The sequence below is a fragment of the Aythya ferina genome, assembly GCF_964211825.1.
Source record: "Aythya ferina genome assembly, contig: HAP1_SCAFFOLD_79, whole genome shotgun sequence".
Classification (NCBI taxonomy): domain Eukaryota; kingdom Metazoa; phylum Chordata; class Aves; order Anseriformes; family Anatidae; genus Aythya; species Aythya ferina.
Genome location: NW_028181433.1, coordinates 454,637 through 473,710, shown reverse-complemented (window position 1 = coordinate 473,710; position 19,074 = coordinate 454,637). Strand labels below are relative to the sequence as shown.

General features: G+C 43.1%; 1 pseudogene across 1 annotated transcript; it reads left to right on the top strand.

Annotated features, from left to right (window-relative positions):
* Positions 1-13,890: 13,890 nt before the first annotated feature.
* LOC311428434 (E3 ubiquitin-protein ligase RNF114-like) lies at positions 13,891-14,997 on the top strand (annotated as a pseudogene). Its single transcript has 2 exons — positions 13,891-14,520; positions 14,735-14,997. The product of its transcript is annotated as an E3 ubiquitin-protein ligase RNF114-like (transcript).
* The last annotated feature ends 4,077 nt before the right edge of the window (positions 14,998-19,074 follow it).

Below are 19,074 nucleotides of genomic sequence, written 5' to 3'. Positions count from 1 at the left end.
GAGGCGCAACAGGTGTCTCTGATGCCTGGCTCTTTATGCCAGAGGTATTTTGTTTTCAAATTGACTTCCAAATGGGAGAGAGAAATCCAGAGGTCATTCATTCAATATAGTGATGAATTAAAGTTCAAAGAAAGTTGGTTCGTTTGATGTACTCTTACTGGAAATTCATTTTGTAAACAGAACGACCCCCCACTCAAGGATATCACAGCTTCCCTCCCGTACTAAAAATGATAGTACTCACCCTTGTAGGAGCAGCAATGTGAAGAAGGTCAAGGGCAGTAAGAAGGGTTCAAAGCTTTGATATAACAAGCCTTACACTTTTTTTGACAGAGCTCCTAATCAGCATCTTTCGCAAGGTCTGGAGATGGGAGAAAAACTCAAACTAGATTTTAATTCTAGGATGTATAATGTCAAGCTTGACTGTTCCTCTGAACAGTCAATTGAATTTAAATTTTTTTAATTTAAATTAATTAGTTTAGTTTTTTTAATTTAAATTCAATTGAATTTAAAGTTTTGAATTTAAATTCCAATTGAATTTATGAAAAAAAATCCAATTGAATTTAAAGTTTTTTTGTTGTTGTTGTTTTTCACGAAACACTAAGTTTATGTGAAAGGTTTTGCTGCAATATCTTTTTGCCAAGGATATTAAGCTTAAGTTATCCACAAGAAAATGGTGGGGAGAGGGAAGCTTTAGTTTTGAAAGCTTTTTTTTTTTTTTTTTTTCCCAGGTTTTTCCTGAGCACAGCAGCGTTTAAGTGTCTGCCTGCCATTAGTTGCCCCACTACCAAGTCAGGAGGGTTAATTAAACTTGCGTGAGGCAGAATTTCTTTATCTGAATCTACGTGGTTTGCATAAATATATTCTTATTTCCTTCTTTCCCTAGGATTATTCTTCTACCAGTATTGAATGTTTCAACGGACACCGTTTAAGATCAATGAGAAAAAGCATCCTGCGGTGTTCAGTCTCCAGCTTTGAAGAAAGTATGGCGATACTGAGGGGAAATGTCAACAGAAGATGCTTTTCAAGGTACTGTATTTCTGTATGTTCAATCTCTGTTCGATCTGTAGATTGAAAAGCAAGAGAGAAAGCATGTGCAGTGAGTTGTGGCCTGATAAACCTCTGGCTAAAATCAGCAGAGGCCTATGAGCATGCTGATGGCATACCAGTACCTTAAAACTAGAATCCCCCTTCTCAGTGGAAGTCTTCTGCTTTTCTAAAAAAAACGTGTTTTTTTTTCCCAAACCCCTTTGAGGTGTTGTTGTGGTGTTTAGCTGCCGGCCGGGTTAAACCACACAGCCCTTCTCCAACCCTCCCACCTCCCTCTTTGGGATGGGGGAGGGAAACGGGAAAGTGAAGCCTGCGAGTTGAGATAAAGACAGTTTATTAAGACAGGAAAATAATGATGATGATGATGATGATGATAATAGTACTGCTAATAGTAATGTGTACAAAACAAGTGATGTGCAATGCAGTTGCTCACTACCCGCTGACCAGTGCCCAGCGTAACCCCTAGCAGCCCGGCTGCCCCGCCCTATCCATGGTGCAGCATGTTGCCATAAGGCATAGAATTCTTTGGCCAGTTGGGGTCGGCCATCCTGAGTCTGTCCCCTCGCAGCTGTTGCTGTGCGCCGATTCTGATCGCTAGTAGGAGAGTGAGACACCGAAAGTTCCTTGGCTTGTTGTAAGTACTGCTCTGCAGCAACTGAAACATCGGGGTGCTATCAGCACTCTTCTAAACATCCTTTCACACTTCCTAAGCCAAAACATAGCAACCTACCCGCCACTAGGAGGAGAACTAACTCTGTCCTAACTGAAACCAGGACATGTATCTTTTCCACTTGGGTGCTATTGCTCATAATTTTGAGAATTCAACATGAGCAAGCTAGGAAATGTGGGTACATACAGAACCGCGTGTATATGGTACGCAACAGACTTGGGATGTGGATCCTGCGTGAGGCCTACAGGCTTCTCTTTGTATACCATGGAGCACTGGCTTGTAAACATGGTGAAATTTCCCATCCTTGATGGGTCTAATACAACAAGTCTTTCCTCCCTTCTCTCCCCTGTCCTCTTTCTTAATGTAGGCAGTTGAGAAAAACACAGGTAAGTGGCTGTAAGTCCCCGGGATACCTATTTACGCTGGTTACTGAAGAGGATGGCACTTGGTCACTCCATGGCTTTCATTTGGCCCCAAAGCCTTCTGTAGTCATCTGAATTCACTCCTCAGTGACTTTTCTGCGAAGAGAGGTAGGTGCAAACAGGAGATTTTATGAATTCCTTGGGGAGGGAGCAGTGTGAATTGCAGCTTCGTAGGCACAAAGCAAACTGTTCTAATTGTGCAAAGTAAATTGATACTTGGTAAGTTCAAACTTAGTTTTATAGTTGGCAACCACAAAAGTAAACCTTAGCTGTGATCCTACCAGCACAGTGGTGTAGCTCTTCCCTTCCCCTTGTCCTCTTGGCTCTTTTAATGAGAGTGCAAGCAACAAACCTGTGCCAAAGGGTGCTGTATAGTAAACAATGGGCAGGCTTTTTTCTAAAAAGCACGAGTTTGAGTTATGTGGTGTTTGGGTGTTTCTCTTGAAACGATTCTTACCTCCTTGAGCTGTTAGATCATAATGCAGGAAATGAAAGTGCTGCATGCATAAACAGAGTAATCAAACATACACCTCTTAGGAAGAGGCTTGCAATGTAATAGTGTTTGTTTTGAGCACTGTTAGATACAGTTTGACATGAATGGAGTGAAAACACCTTAGAGAAAGGTGTTGATTGTTCTCACTTTTCCAAGACAGAAATAACTGGAGTAGATTTCCCTCCTGCATGGAACAAAAGTTGCACCTTTTTTTTTTGTCTGGCTAGCTTTCAGTCTCTTTAAGAATTTCTCTACAGGTCACAGTTTTAAGTAGACGGTTTAAACGTGCAGAGCGATAAGTAAGTGGAATGCAGTGGTTGTGACAACAACTTCTGATCTGAAATGTAAAGAAAAATCAATCCACTTCAGGGTGCCTTTTTTGTTTGTCTGTTTCCATTTTACAAGAGCAACGGTGAAATAAGGAGAATCCCATCTTCACTGTTTCAAAATACTTTGTTTCTGCGTTTCAGTCACCAGAACATTGAGGAGTAGAGCTGGTGCAAAAACTGTGAGACGAGTCCACGGAGAAAACAGGGACTTGGAGCTGCGCCGCAGCTGTAGAGTCGGACGCAGTCGGTACTCTACTACTAACTCGTCCATTCTATTTGACAAACTTATAACAAAGTAAGTCATCTTTTCTTGCAGACCTCTTAAAATGATCTTTCTTAGCAAGCCTTTGCACTATGGCATGATGTTGGCCTCGACTTGCTCTGTATTTTGACAGCAAAGAGGTATGGCTGCTCCTGGCATTGAGAGTTCAATTTGTTGAGTTTTCCCCATTTGGCAGTTTTCTTAGCATCAGAAGTGCCTTCATTTTTAATGAACTTTTTGTTCCATACTCACAAAAGTGAATGTAATGCTTGATTAAGAAACTGAGGATGGTTTGATACAGTCAAAGCAAAGTAGTCCTAGCGATTCTGCATTTCTGTCCATGGTTTATTTCTGTTTCTGAAGCCAAAATTGTTTTCTGCTTCAGAATTTGCTTTCCTTGCATTTCATCATTTTCTACAACACGAAACTTAGATTCCCATGTAGAGAAGAACAAACAGCCTTTCCTCGGTTAACAAAAAATGACTTAATGCTACTGTGCAGAGCAACTTAAGAAGGATTAAAAGTTGACATAATTTTTTTATAACATCTTAGTAGGATGTCAGAATTCTTATTTTCCTCCTGCATTTAAATATATATATATTTTAAATGTGCTCAGTAAGAGGGGAAAATAAACCTGAAAACAGCGTATGTTTGCAAATCCTCAAAAGCTTGTTCTTAAATCTCTATCAAAAATAAAGATTTGACCTAATTTTTTGGTAATGTCTAAAATCTTGGCTAAGTGTCAATGACTTTTGCTTTGTGCGTACTACATTAAAATCTCTTACTGATTATGCGTGCTGTTTTATTTTGTTCATACATGCCTAACTTTGCTCTTACATGTCAACTTTGTATCTTAGTACTGCGGAAGTTGTGCTACAAAAAATGGATGAAATGGAGCAGATGCGTAGATGCCAAAGATGTTGGGAAGATGTTGAGGTACAAATGACAGAGCAAATACTCCGTCAGTTTGCCATTTTTGTAGAGTATTTCACGTAGGGAAGTAACTTAGTTGTAATTTTTATTTGAACTGAAATAACTTCCTTCCAAAGAATAGTGTGGTCTAAACTACCATTTGGTCTTGCTCTCTGGTTATATCTTCATGTCTTACTGATACGGTTGTGCTCCAGATATCTTTTAAGAGTGGAGGAAGCATCTTCTGCAGAAGATGTGGGATAACGGGGAGATGCTGAAATGCATGTCTTCCACTCCAGTTTCTGAATTGCCTTCTGCATTTTGAATAGACGCTGTTTACAAACAGCTGTTTCGGACTTGGGTTTTTACTCCAAATGTTACTAAAAGCTCTGCCTGGGGGACTGAATATGCAAAAAGACTGGTGCTTTCCATCAGCTTGGCAGTTTAAGCTGTTTAGCTTTTTATCCGTAACTCCTAGATCATATTTCTCGTCATGCTCAGGAACGCACTTACTTGGAAAGCTTAACAAAAGGCAGTGCATGGCTTCCTGTGTTGGTCACTCGCTCGAATTTTGATTCCTGTTAATGTCTTTTTTCCCGAGAGCTCACAAAGAATCTCCAGTATCATGTAGCTTTAATCATCTGTTACAGGCAAATGGAGCTGTTTTCTTTAATTGACCTAACTTGCATTTTAGAATTCTTCCTTGGTTGCAAACTGCTCCCAGAGTTTTCAGGAACTTGAAGCCTTTCAAATTTCCAGCTGAATGAACTGATGGCTACTTTATGTATATTTGTTCGTGTGCTGGCCTTGCCTGAGAGCTTAAATAAACCCCTGTCTCTAGAGGAACCCCTGTTAAAGCTGTATGCAGCAATCATACTCCTCTGTCTTAGTTTTGCTCTATTAAATTAAACTATTTTATTAAATTACTGTTTCTTATGAATGATAGGCACATCGTTTTAAAACTTCCCGATAACCTACTTTCATAGCTTTTTGTTTAGCTCTGAATTGCCTTCTTTTTCTCTCAAATCACAGAATGGTTGAGGTTAGAAGGGGCCTCTGGAGGTCACCTGGTCCAACCCTCCCCTGCTCAAGCAGGGACACCTAGAGCTGGTTGCCCAGGGCTGTGAAATGAATCCAGAATTGTCCACAGTACTTTTTATTAGCATCTCTCACACGCCTGTATGATTTCTTTTGGTATGTCTGCTAGAAAGGTAGTTCTTTTTCCTTGGTTCTGTCACACTGTAGGTTATTAACCTATGATTAACTAATGCACTCAGTTTTGTATCTGGGCAAGTATTTAACCACTGCATGTACTGAGCGCTGGTTTAGAGCAGAAATTCTTGTTACTGATTGTGGGTGCACGCAATCATATTCCCATTCTCTCCTCTTGTGCAATAATTTATTTTTTGTGTGTATACGGGGTGCCTCGATAATGTTACTGTGTAAGCATCAACAGACAGACGTGTCTGTCAGTGGATGTACATGTATGCACGTCTGTTTTTCTGCACGTTTGTGACCGATCTTTCTTGCTGCTTGGAATTAGGAGAACCTTGATATCTTGACCTGTGTGAAGTCGGACTTTGAAAGAACTGGACCTGGCAGTCCAGATGAGATTGGTGAGTTCTGGTTTTAAGTTTTCTTTACTCTGTTCTAACCAAAAGCCTTGTCTTAAACAATTGAAACAAGCTAATCTACTGGGTATTTGTCTTCTGTAACAATTCTGTGTTGCTATTGACTTCACAAGCCTTAGTATGAGCTCTAGGGCTGTACTGTAGTGAGCTCAGAACAGGTGAAAAAAAAAATACAGCGCTTTTCCAAACTGCTTACAAGATAAAAGGCAACAGATGGTTGTAGACAGGTGGGAATGGAAAGAAATGGACAGCATTACTCAGCATGCGAAACGGCGATACCGCTACAGCAGAAGCGTGACAGTTTTCATGGTTTTGAGCAGCACAGCAAGAATTTTCAGGAAGCAAGATAGATAGGCTGCCAGATGTGTATGAAAAGCTCCTCCCAAGCGTGAAGCTCAGCAGGAGGGAAGATAGCGTTGTGCATTTCTGTGTTTAGGAGGCAGTCACCGTAAGCTGCTGTCAGGGCCTGTAATTAGGAGCTGTCATCTGGGTACTCAGTGACTTGTGGAATGAGGTTAAGCCACGAAAGCCCATATTAACTTGGAAGTGATGGGAAAACTTACAGTTTTTGAGAAGAACGTTAGTTGTGATTAAGGCAGTAAATTAGATCATCCTTGTAGGAGCTTTCTAAACAGATCAGAACAGGGCAAGACTGTACTTAAGGACCGAAAAGGGTGTTGCAGTAGACGAGCTGACGAGTTAGATTATGTGATAGAGCTCAGCTGCACACCTGCAAAGGAGCTCAGAGAGACAGTGACAGGAGGCTGAGCCCCAGAAAATACTTTGCTCCTCCCTTCAGAGGCCCAGAGGAGCAGAGAGATGCACAGTGGCAGGTGGGAACCCGAGGGAAGTTCTTCAGAGGAAGAATGGCTGGGCCATGGACTAGTAAGGGAGAAGCAGAGTTGACTCCTTTGGAGGTTTAGTTAGGAAAATATTAGCTCAAAGTCTTAATAAGAGTAGCTTGAATACAAGGAGGGGGCCAGTCTAGAGGGAGAAGCTTGGTTAAAGTGTGTGGGTTTCAGGGAGCTGTGCAGTAGAGACTTGCAGAGAGGAATTTTAAATAGCATGTTGAATGGGAAATCAATTGATGATCAAAATGCAAACTACAATTTTAAATCAGGAAAGAGCTAGAATATACTTTTATAATGAAAAATACGCCAGAAAAGAGTGAGGAAAGTGTCAGTGTTGTTATAAAGGAAGTTATTGGAAAAAGGAAAGGGTTAGAGGAGCACTAAAGCAGAGAAATTCATGCTTTTGTGATAGAAGTGTTGGAACACCAAGGACTGGAGATGGTAGTGATCACAAACTCATTTACTGATCGCTCAGTTTTCTGTGTGCTGTCTGTATACCCCACGGCACCTACCTTGCATTCAGAAAGCAATGCAACCTTTGGGGTTAAAAAATAAAAACCAAAGAGGGCAGTGCTTTCCAAGAAAAAAAGATAAGTCCTTTTGGCAAACAGGTAGGTGAACGGAGTATGTATGTTCCTTCCTCGGTGTCCTGCTGTTAACGTGAGAGGATATTCTCCAGAACCCAGTAGATAATTGCACTCTGGTTCTTGTGTTTTTTACCATCTTTCATGAAACAACTTCAGGTTACTTGACAGAAGCTAATGGCCTAAGCTTATGTGCATTTGGCATTGTTTTCTCATTGGTGAGCTTCAAGCCTGTGTCTGGCCCATTATTGCTCCCAGAATTTGTGGCAGAGCTAGACTTGGACTTAGATTACTACGCTTAGTCTTAGCACTACAGATTATTAAAACCCTTTCCATTAAATACTTTCTCAAACTAAGAAGTGACTTTCTGAAATAGCTGTTTTCAGAAGATCTGCATCTTAGCTAAGCAATATGACAGAATTTTGCCTGTTGTTAAACACTGAGGCTGACGACAAGTCCATCAGCAGTTTCAGAGAGGACAGAACAATGTCTAGATGCATGCTCATCTGCTAGGATTTGTGATTTCTGAAACGTGACTTGCATAAATTCATCTTAAGGTTTTGCAGGATCCACTGTGTCATTAAAATAACGATAGTAATAAAACTTACAGGCATCTGTGTAATGCATTTTGGATTTCATATAATTTGCAAAAGTACTTAACGATTCGGTGTCATTTTGTGGTACACTACAAACATCAAAAGGAAGTGAGAACAAAGAAAATGATGGTGAAGATGTTCCAAGGCGTTACAACCTTCGACAGAGTAAACCTGTTGACTGCTACCAAGCTCCTATGGAAAGTAGGTTGAACGCACAGTTTCTCTTAAAACCTTATTTCTTGCACATAAGTGAGATAAAATTTTTGAATGTAAATACATGTGTTTGCACACACAGTTCTGTTTCAGTTCTGTACCTTCATTCTGCACATGAACTTCACTGTTTTTATCAGACACGTGTGTCCTGTGCACATTGTATTTCTTTGCTGTTTGGCATGCTTAGTGCTATGTATCCTTGATATAACAGTAATTAATCACACTTAACAGTCTTGCTCTTGTGATTTTCAGTTCACCTTTAAACAGGGCGTAGTTTTCCACTTGTGCCATGCACTGATGAAAAGCAAAAACAGTTAAAAATTCTTCTGGAATTAGGGATGAGTGAAACACGTGGCATTTTCTTTATCTTTTGATATCCTCCTCTCTTAAATGTATCTGTATCATTATTCTAAATTCTTTCCTTTCAGTAAGACAAAGAGATCGAGAGAGGACTAACTCGGGCCAGCCCCATTCTGTCAGACAGAAAGAGTCACTTGAAAATGCTGGGTCACAAAAATATAGAAGACGTGCCAGGTTGGTGTATGGCTAGTGATAGCTCTTACTTATCCGTAGAGCTGTCAGTCTCCTTACTGCATAATGCTTCAAAGGGTTTTCAGTTTAGTGGTAATTACAGAGTAAGTTTATGATCGGTACTTTGGTAGTCTTAAGGTAGAGAGGAAAGAAATATTTGGAGGGGAGGAGGTGGATACTTTTAAGTTGGTTTCTTTTTTAAATCCAATATTTGTGGGTCACTGATAAGATGATTATGGAGGTAGTGTCTGAGTTTCTGTAACTGAAATTCTTTGGTTCTGGAACTGAAGCCAGAATCCCCCCTTAAAAATCTTAGTCAGACTATTTAATCTTGAAGGATACAAATGATTTTCTTAAAACCGAAAATAATTTTATTCAATTTAGAGGGAGAGGCTTTATGGAAGTTTTGTTAGATTTAAAAAAAAAAAAAAAGAAAAAGTTATCACTCAAATACTGACTCTAGTTTCTGTTTGGAATCAACTAATGTTTCTATATGAAGTTAACCTTAAACAATAAAAGATCTAAATGAAATGATAAATTGCCTTAGTAATGATAAAGGCTTTTTGGATTCTGTAAGCAGTTAGTGCGTAGAGAATGCTGTTGATTGCCAGATATTTTGTTGAGCATTCTTGAAAGCAGACAGTTGTCACGAGGAAAATCATGTCATGGCCTTTGAAATCAGATTCCTAAGGAGTACAATGGACTGGAAAATAGATCTCAGAGTAAATTTTGAGATAGAATTCCCTTAATTTTTGGTGTTACTTAGTATCTGCTCTATTTTCTTTTTAACTTTCTGGTCTATATGCTTGCTTGCAGACAGAGACGTGCAGATGACATCAGTGATTCTACACCCTCTTGCTCATCTCCCTTGCTTAGCACGTGTGATACGGAGGTGTCGTGGTTCCGCTCGAGTGGGCAGCCGAGCTCCACCACAGCCGCTCTCTCACTCCCCCTCCTCAAAGAGGAATGGGGAGAAAATATGTGAAAAGTGCTCAAGGATTGAGATAAGGATGAGAAAATCACGCAATAATTATTGTAACGGGCAAAACAGACTCGGCATAAGGAGATAGTAAGATTTATTGCCTACAACTAACAAGCGAGAGAAGTGAGAAAACAAAGGAAAAAAACCAAAAGCACCTTCCCCCCCCCATCCACCCTCTTCCACCTCCTCCCCCCGAGCGGCGCAGGGGAACGGGGGAATGGGGGTTATGGTCAGTCTACAGCACTTCTTCTCTGCCGCTCCTTCTCGGTCACTCTCATCCCCTGTGCTGTGGGGTCCCACCCACGGGATACAGTCCTTGATGAACTGATCCGGCGTGGGCTTCCCACAGGCAGCAGCTCTTCCAGAACTGCTCCAGATATGGGTCCGTACCACGGGGTCCATCCCTCGGGAGAAAACTGCTCCAACCTGGCTCCCCTACGGGCAGCAGCTCCTGCCAGGTCACCTGCTCCTGCGTGGGCTCCTCTCCACGAGCTACAGGTCCGGCCCAGAATCTGCTCTGGCAGGGGTCTTCCACAGGCGGCAGCCTCCGTCGGTGCAGGGCCACCTGCTCCACCGTGGTCTCCTCCACGGGCTGCAGCGTGGAACCCTGCTCCACCGTGGTACTCCATGGGCTGCAGGGGGACATCCTGCTTCACCATGGTCCTCACCACAGGCCGCAGGGGACTTCTGCTCCGGCGCCTGGAGCACCTCTCCCCCTCCTTCTACACTGACCTTGGTGCAAGGCTGTTCTCCCACTCCCTTGACTCTCCCGGCTGCTGTGTGGCGCAGCGTTTTTTCCCTGTCTTAAATATGCTCTCACAGAGGCGCAAAACAACATCGCTTATTGGCTCGGATCTGGAAAACAATGGGGCCCTTCCCAAACATGGGGCAGCTTCTAGATCTTTCTCACAGAAACCACCCCTATGGCTCCCTGCTACCAAAACCTTGCCACGTAAACCCACTACAGGAGGATGGTGGTGAGAGCAGTGAGGATGGCGAGAGCAACCAAGAAGGTTGCTGTCGTTAGAGAATAGGGGAGGGATGAACCTCCTTCCAATGAATATTTAGCCATGTTTAAGTTTATCTGAATGTAACTGTGTAAGTTTATGTCAATTAATTAGGTCTTCTATATATTAATTAATGTCTTCTACATTTGCTTGGCATTATTACGAAAAACAAATCTTCGAGCTGCATCTTAAAGAAAAAGAAGCCCTATAACTTCTCCTTAATTCAAATCAGGACTTTTCGAGTGAAACGTCAGAAACGGGACCTAAAGAGAGTTCAGAGGGATCAAAAGAAAGTTGGAAGAAGTCAGGGAGATGCAATGCAAATAGTGTGGTAAGTCGTAAACTAATCATCATGTCAGCGAGTGTTTCCAGTGATTATGAAAGATCTCAGTGTGCCATCTACAACTACCTTTGTTGATGGTTTTCTCTAAAGCAACTTCAAAAATTGCCCAGAATGTTTCCATTGTGCTGAGATAATTTCTGATGAAACCTTGATCTAGATTGCTGCTTTCTTTAACATACAAACTCTGTTGTGTTGAATTTCTCTTTAGATTGGATTTGAGAACGTGGGTGGTCTTTCCGAACACATCGCAGCTTTGAAAGAGATGGTGATTTTTCCCTTCCTGTATCCAGAAGTTTTTCAGCGGTTCAATATTCAGCCCCCAAGGTAACTCATTACAGTGATAAATCTTAAGTCAGCTGTTTTCAGGAGAAAGTTCAATTAAGGTATCAATATGCTTCCATGCTTCAACATTTTTGGCAGCGGTGAACATTTGTTTTAGTAGTAGCAAAAAGTGGTTTCTTAAAAACGGATAGAATCAAGAATATTTGTAGGTTAAAAATATAAGCAATGTCTTAAAATTTTAAGTTTTACCATCTGGTGTTTTTAAAAAGTTGGGTTAGTTGGGTTGGAGTGGTTTTGTTCTCAGTTTTATGTACAAGTCAGCTTGATTAGTTTGTAAGCAAGAAGGGATTATCTAGTGGAAGCCAATTGTAATATGTTGCCTGGAAGCCCAGTTGTTTTTCCTGCCTACTTTTGCTTTCTTTTTTTTTTTTTTTCCTCTGAGTGCTAAGGCATCGCTTTTCCTTCCGGCTTTAGGCTTCCTCACTTGCCATCAGCAATAGATGGTCTGAGAGACCAAACCCAGTAACTTAATGCTTTTGAAAGGAGCATTAAATGCTTTACTAACAGATTCTGCATATTGTGAAAGCAAGAATATGCAGTTTATTGCTGCAGAATGAACTGGTGATTCACCATTCAGCCCATTCTCAGATTCTGTGCTGAAGTTTGCCCGTTTGGCTCCGGTTTGCTGTAATCACCCTGTTTGTCAGCAGTTTTGGAAGTGTCCTTCTGGGACAGTATGCTCTCTTTTGAAGGTTTTATACGTTTGAGTTACCCCCTTATTCATTTCTTTGGGTGAAAAAAATGAATTTTCTTGTGAAACGTTGTAAAAACGCAGAACTTCTATCTGTTCTGCCTCTACCCACACTTCAGCTATTACTGCTGTCTTGTATATGACGTGTTTTGGTTAGAAAAGATGAGTTTGTTCTAGAGACGATGGTTGTAGGAGGTACTCATCATGATGTTTTTTTTCCTATCTGGATCTTTTTTATTGCAGAGGCTGTCTATTTTATGGCCCCCCAGGAACAGGGAAAACACTAGTTGCTCGTGCACTTGCCAGTGAATATAGTCAAAGTGACAGGAAAATATCATTTTTTATGAGAAATGCTTGGGACTGCATGAGAAAATACATGGGGGAATCAGAATGCCAACTTCGTGTGTTATTTGAACAGGTAAGGTTGAAATGCACAGTGTATTCTGTCAGAGTTGAAACCATTATTTTTTGTGGTCAACGTTTTTAAGTAGAACTTGCTCTTTTTTTTGTATTTTGTTAGGTTTTTTTTTCCCACTGAAATGGAAATGCCAGTGTTTCTGCTGTGAATGTCAGCTGTAAGAACTACTGGAACGATTTGCTTCCTGTCAGCCGGATACAGTGGGTTGACACAGACTGTCTTCTGTTAGTCATGCCAGATACTCCAGTAGCTCTATCAGTAGAGGTCCCAGAGGCTAAAATGAAAGATCTAGTTTAGATGACATTCCAACCATGATGTTTTTGTGCATTTTTCCTTTAAATAATGCTGTTTTACTCTGTGTTTTTGTGCTAGGCCTATCAGATGCGACCTTCAACTATTTTCTTTGACGAGATAGATGGTCTCTCTCCTGTGCACTCCAGTAAACAAGACCACATTCACAGAATCACAGAATCACAGAATTTCTAGGTTGGAAGAGACCTCAAGATCATCGAGTCCAACCTCTGACCTAACGCTAACAGTCCCCACTAAACCATATCCCTAAGCTCTACATCTAAACGTCTTTTAAAGACTTCCAGGGATGGTGACTCCACCACCTCCCTGGGCAGCCTGTTCCAGTGTCTAACAACCCTTTCAGTAAAGAAGCTCTTCCTAACATCTAACCTAAAACTCCCCTGGCGCAACTTAAGCCCATTCCCCCTCGTCCTGTCACCAGTCACGTGGGAGAACAGGCCAACCCCCACCTCGCTACAGCCTCCTTTAAGGTATCTGTAGAGAGCAATAAGGTCGCCCCTGAGCCTCCTCTTCTCCAGGCTGAACAAGCCCAGCTCCTTCAGCCACTCCTCGTAGGACTTGTTCTCCAGGCCCTTCACCAGCTTCGTCGCCCTTCTCTGGACCCGCTCAAGTCCCTCGATGTCCTTCTTGTAGCGAGGAGCCCAAAACTGAACACAGTACTCGAGGTGCGGTGTCACCAGAGCCGAGTCCAGGGGGACGATCACCTCCCTAGCCCTGCTGGTCACACTGTTTCTGATACAAGCCAGGATGCTGTTGGCCTTCTTGGCCACCTGAGCACACCGCTGGCTCATATTCAGCCGACTATCCACCATCACTCCCAGGTCCTTCTCTGCCAGGCAGCTCTCCAACCACTCATCTCCCAGCCTGTAGCTCTGCTTGGGGTTATTGCGCCCCAGGTGCAGGACCCGGCACTTGGCCTTGTTGAACTTCATGCAGTTGGCCTCAGCCCATCGGTGCAGCCTATCCAGATCCTCCTGCAGAGCTTTCCTACCCTCGAGCAGATCGACACACGCACCTAACTTGGTGTCATCTGCAAACTTACTGAGGGTGCACTCAATGCCCTCATCCAGATCATCGATGAAGATATTAAAGAGGACCGGCCCCAGCACTGAGCCCTGGGGGACGCCACTAGTGACTGGCCTCCAACTGGACTTGACTCCATTTACCACGACTCTTTGGGCCCGGCTATCCAGCCAGTTTCTAACCCAACGAAGCGTGCGCCAGGGGCGTGGCTGTGCGGCGGCCGCCGGCGAGATGGCGGTGGCAGGGGGCGGTGGCGGATCCTCGGCATCCTGCGCACCCTCCACCCGCGGCCTCGAGCGGCCCGACCCGCTGGCGCGCTTCACCTGCCCCGTGTGCCTCGAGGTGTTCGACAGCCCCATGTGCGTCCCCTGCGGACACGTGTTTTGCACACCATGCCTGCAGGAGTGCCTCAAGCTCAAAAAGCCAGTCTGTGGTGTCTGCCGCAGCACCCTGGCGCCTGGCAGCAGGGCTCTGGACTTGGAAAAGCAGTTCGAAGCGACAGAAACCACTTGTAACGGCTGCAACAAAAAGATGTTTCTCTCAAAGATGCGCAGCCACGCAGCTTCTTGTTCAAAGTACCAGAACTATATCATGGAAGGTGTGAAAGCTGTGACTAAAGAACCACTCCACAACACCAGGAACTTCCCCAATCGCTTCACCTTTCCTTGTCCATATTGCAGCAAGAAAAGCTTTGATCAAGAAGGACTAGTTGAGCACTGAAAAACATTGCACAGCATGGATGCAAAACAAGTGGTTTGCCCAATTTGTGCCTCGATGCCGTGGGGAGATCCAAATTACAGGAGTGCTAACTTCATGGAACACCTTCAGAGACGACACCGGTTTTCATACGATACTTTTGTGGTACGTGTTTCTTCATCCTTGGAATACGTGAGCCTGATGACTCTTAAAACCCAGCTTTTTTTATGTAGCCACTACTGTAAAATGTAGTCCTTGCAGATGGTATAATGCGAGAAGTTGAATTACTGTTAAGTCAGAGGAGGAGACAGCTGGTTTTGTGTTGTGTTAACCAATATGGCCCTGGCAGTAAAAGAATTTCTGTACCCTTCGTTCATAGGATTATGATGCTGATGAAGATGATATGATGGCACAGGTTTTGATGCGTTCTTTGCGGGATAAATAAAATAAAAAAGAAGACTAATTGTCAAACCAAGCTTCCATGAGAGGGAAATGGCCAGCATTCTTGCACTTCTCCCTGTCCATGCCAAGATGAACTCAGGCATTCAGAAATATGGAAGACTTTAATCTTAGTTTTGAATCCCCATTTGATCTTTTGGTATCATTCTTGTTTTTTATTAATATGACTATGTTGTTCAACCACGTAAGGCTAATTTTCTTTTTTGTTTCACACAAAGCTTATTTATAGGTCAGTGTGGAGGAGACAGTTCTGTTTTCCTTCACATCTGCCTGTTTTCTGATTGCTTTCTGCCAGTTGTGCTAGTTTGACTAAAGCCAGAAATACTCCAAATTGACTGGCATGAACTAGCTGGTAAACCTCTTCTTCCCCTGATCTTGTTTACATTTCGTAAATGATAGTATGAGAGGTGTCTTTGTGGCTCTTTTCCTTTAGTGAGACCCCTAGGTGCTAACTCACCAGATTAGTTCCTGTTTCAGCTGGCCTATGATGCCTGTGATTTCATGATGTTTACCAGTGTGTGAATTCTCACAGGCAGCCTCTCAATTATATGGAAAACATGTCTCCAGTATGTCTTCAAACTGCAACATTCCTTAGCAAAAATGTTTGAAGCTGAGTAAGAAACTAGTTCAAAACACTTTAGTTCTATACCTGATTACGATTTTGTTCCATACTTTGACCATAATTTCTAGCCTGCCTGGAAAACAGAACTTTGGTGTTAGCTAAAATGCATAACTTTCAACTGTTATAGCAAATATTAATCATTTGTTGGCCTTATTAAATTGGTGTTTAAAAAATCGGTTTTCTAGGAATCTTAAGCCTTATGCTTGTAGGGGAATTCAGAAGCTTTTTCAATATCCGTATCTTATGTCAACTAAAAATTTCATATATATATTCCTAGTTGTTCCATCCCTCGAGGCAAGCTGGTAGCAAAACTTATAACCCGTAGCACTTGCACAGCACTGCCTTCTGCATTGCAGATTCTAACAAGTATTTTGAATTCCTGTTTTTACTTAAACGTCGCTAAGGTAGCTGAAGCTGTACTTAGATTGTTTTCCATATACATACAGGATGGAGGTTTAGCTTTCAAAGAAAATGTAAAATATAAACAAGTTTGAATTCATAGACAATGGATACTTGATACTCAGTTATACACTTTCATTGTAGAGTTTCATTTTTAGTTTAACACTAATTGCACGGTCAATATGCTGAGATCAAGCAGTCTCAGAGACCCGAACAGAGCTTGGAAATTGGAGTAGTAGTGCTGAGATGTCTGGTCTCATTGAACTTGGCATGCCTGATTGGAGCAGTGGACCTGCATCACCACAGAACTGAGTACTAATCAATTTATTTGACCAATAAACTTCACACTCTGCAGACTGCAGCATAACCTTACCCCTAAGAAATGAAACGCACCCCAGCTAAAACATCTTGATTAAACTTTGTGTCCAGCAAGTTTGTGGCTTCTAATATATTTAACTTGGTCTTGGTGTGCTTTCCCTAATGTGGTAAGGCTGGTATAGATTCTCACTGAGGTATCTGCTTGGTGACTGCAATCTTAGTCTTAGGGAAAAAATACATCAGTGTGGGAAAAGTACTGTGTTATGGGGTTGGTGATTCCTAATGCTTGGTCTGTGAAGAGATTACAATGTGCTAGTGGTTGGGTAGGGATTTCTAGGTTCTGGCTATGACAAAGTTTTGTGATAAAGATTGGCCTGAGTCTAGATTTCTGCAACTGTTCTAAGTGCACTTCCATGCAATTCTGACATTCATAGGTATTACAGTTTTGCACCTACATAAAATCTGCTTGATCTTTGGGGAATGAAAAAAAAAAAAAAAAAAGGATGATGACCTGTTTAATTTACTGTGAACACGTTAATTTATCCTGAAAACTTGTAACTCAATGCCAAAACAGGTGATTCTAAACGATAGTTGAAACCAATTTACTAAGCCTGATATCAGCAAGTGGTCTGTGTTAACTTACCTATTTTTTATGTCTTAAAATGAGTCTTGTCCTTAAAAAGCTTGTCCATTATGACTACTCATGGAAGAAAGTCATGTGGAATGGAACAAAATTTACTGAACCGGTAAGTAAAACCTATATTTTTCTATTAGTTCCATTGTTTCAACTCTTCTGACGCTTATGGACAGCATAGATAACAGAGGGGAGATTGTGGTAATCGGAGCTACCAACAGACTGGATTCTATAGATCCTGCTTTACGAAGACCAGGACGCTTTGACAGAGAGTTTCTCTTCAAATTGCTAAATACAGAGGTGAGAACTTAAATTCAACATTAGTGCTACCATGGCAAAGTCCAACTTTATAGGGAAAAAAAAAATGACAACTTGAACAAAAGAGTGATATGTGGAGACACTGCCTTGTTCCATGGAGGGCAAATCTGGTACTGGATATATATGGTCAGGATGATACCACCAAGTAGTTAGTTCTATAACCAAACCTTTCATTCCCAAAGTTGTACCTGTTTACTTAATTCTCTACCCTCAGCCCGCAGGATGGGGGAGAGACGACCACCCAGTAGCCCCATGCTGGCCTGGGTGGAGCCCGAGGCTCGTCAGGAGAACACAGCTCCCACTGAACACCATGGGCCGCTGTTGAATGGTGAGCGAGGGCCCCCGTCAGGGGGAGCAGGGCTGGGGCTAGGGAGCGGGGGGGCCAGCAAGAGCACCCTGCTCAGCGTCAGGACCAGCATGGCAGCCCAGCCCCCGGACACCCCCAGGGAGGTTGTGCCAAGGGAGCAAGCACGGGGCTGGAGGGAGGCCAGAGCTCCTTCCTCTCCTCCCTCCTGCCTTTGGCCACCCTCTACAACCCTCCTTCTTCTCCTGCCTTCTTAGAAGCTGACAGCTTATGTAATACACAATAAATGTTTGTTCATTGTCTTTTGTATTACAAAAACAAGGAGTTCCGTTTGAGGAGCGGGAGTTGCGAAAGCTCCCTGCTGAAGTAAGGAGCTGTATAATACTTGGCTAGACACTATGAAAATTCTTTTGCTTAATGTAACAAAAAAGAGAAGGCCCCTCCCCTTCTCTCCTTCTGCATCTCAGCTGCCTCTTTTGTTCAAAGACACTGTTGCAAAGCTCATGTAACCACCTCCTGATAAGTTGCTAAACTAGTGTATCAACATCCTGCCTTCCTGTCTCACGCTGGCCCAACATGACCAAAAAAAAACAAAAAACAAGTTGAACCACAACGCCGAGGAAGACTATGGCCTTCATCTTCACAACCACCAGAGGGACAGAGACGACCCCCTACCAACAGTGCGCGCAGTCGCAGAATATACCAGATGTGCTGCGTAATCCCGGAATTACCAAAATATAAAAAGGGACCCTGGCGGGGGTGAGGTGCGCGCCGTTGGCAGAGCTGAGACTCCCCGGCCGCCCAGCGCTGTTTTGCTTGCTGTTGCTTACTCAATAAATTCCTTTCTATTATTAATGCAATGCTCTCTGAAAATTAATTAAGGGGGCAACTTCTACAACCCTCCTTCTTCTCCTGCCTTCTTAGAAGCTGACAGCTTAGCTGTCTACAAGAAAGAAGCGGAGAGCTTGCACAGCATTCTGTCCTTCGTCAGCAGCACGCAACAGGTAGGTGTGGCCTTGCCATGGTGGCTGTGCCTGTGTCTCCTGCGGGTCGCGCAGCTCTGCTGCCAGGATGCTGGCGGGCTGCTGGCGAGGCAGAGCTGCCGCCCTCCAGGAGCCCCGCACAGCCCTGAGCCCCTTGAGGCTTTGGTCCTGCTGCCGGCCATGGGTCTCCCCTCTCACACTCCCCGTTGTTCTCTCTGCCACCCGGCTGCCAGGATAAAGACCTGAAGATGAAGTTCCTAAGGAGCATCATCAGCGTCTGCAGAACTGCCAGAAACTGTGGCCTGTGGTGCGGCCTCGATGCCTTCTGCAACAAATACCAGCTGATATTTGTTTTTGGTATTTGTGAGCAACTTTGTTTCTCACAGGGGGACTACCCCCGTGCCGCCCAGCGCTGAATAAACACACCTACTTTACAATCTTATGGATTGTGGAGTCCGTTTTCCACAAGCCACCTCTCCTAAGCCATTCCCCACCACACCACCTAAAACCCTTACAGCTGCCTACTATGGTAGAGGCTGGAATGCTCAGCACACCATGCAAAGGATTCCCCGGCCCTGCACGTGTTGTTGGAGTTTTAATGGAATGCAGGCGTTTGAAGGTTTTGTGCCTCTCCCTGGCTTAGGAGAGGCAGCAGCACAGTGCCCGCCGGCACCAGCTCGAT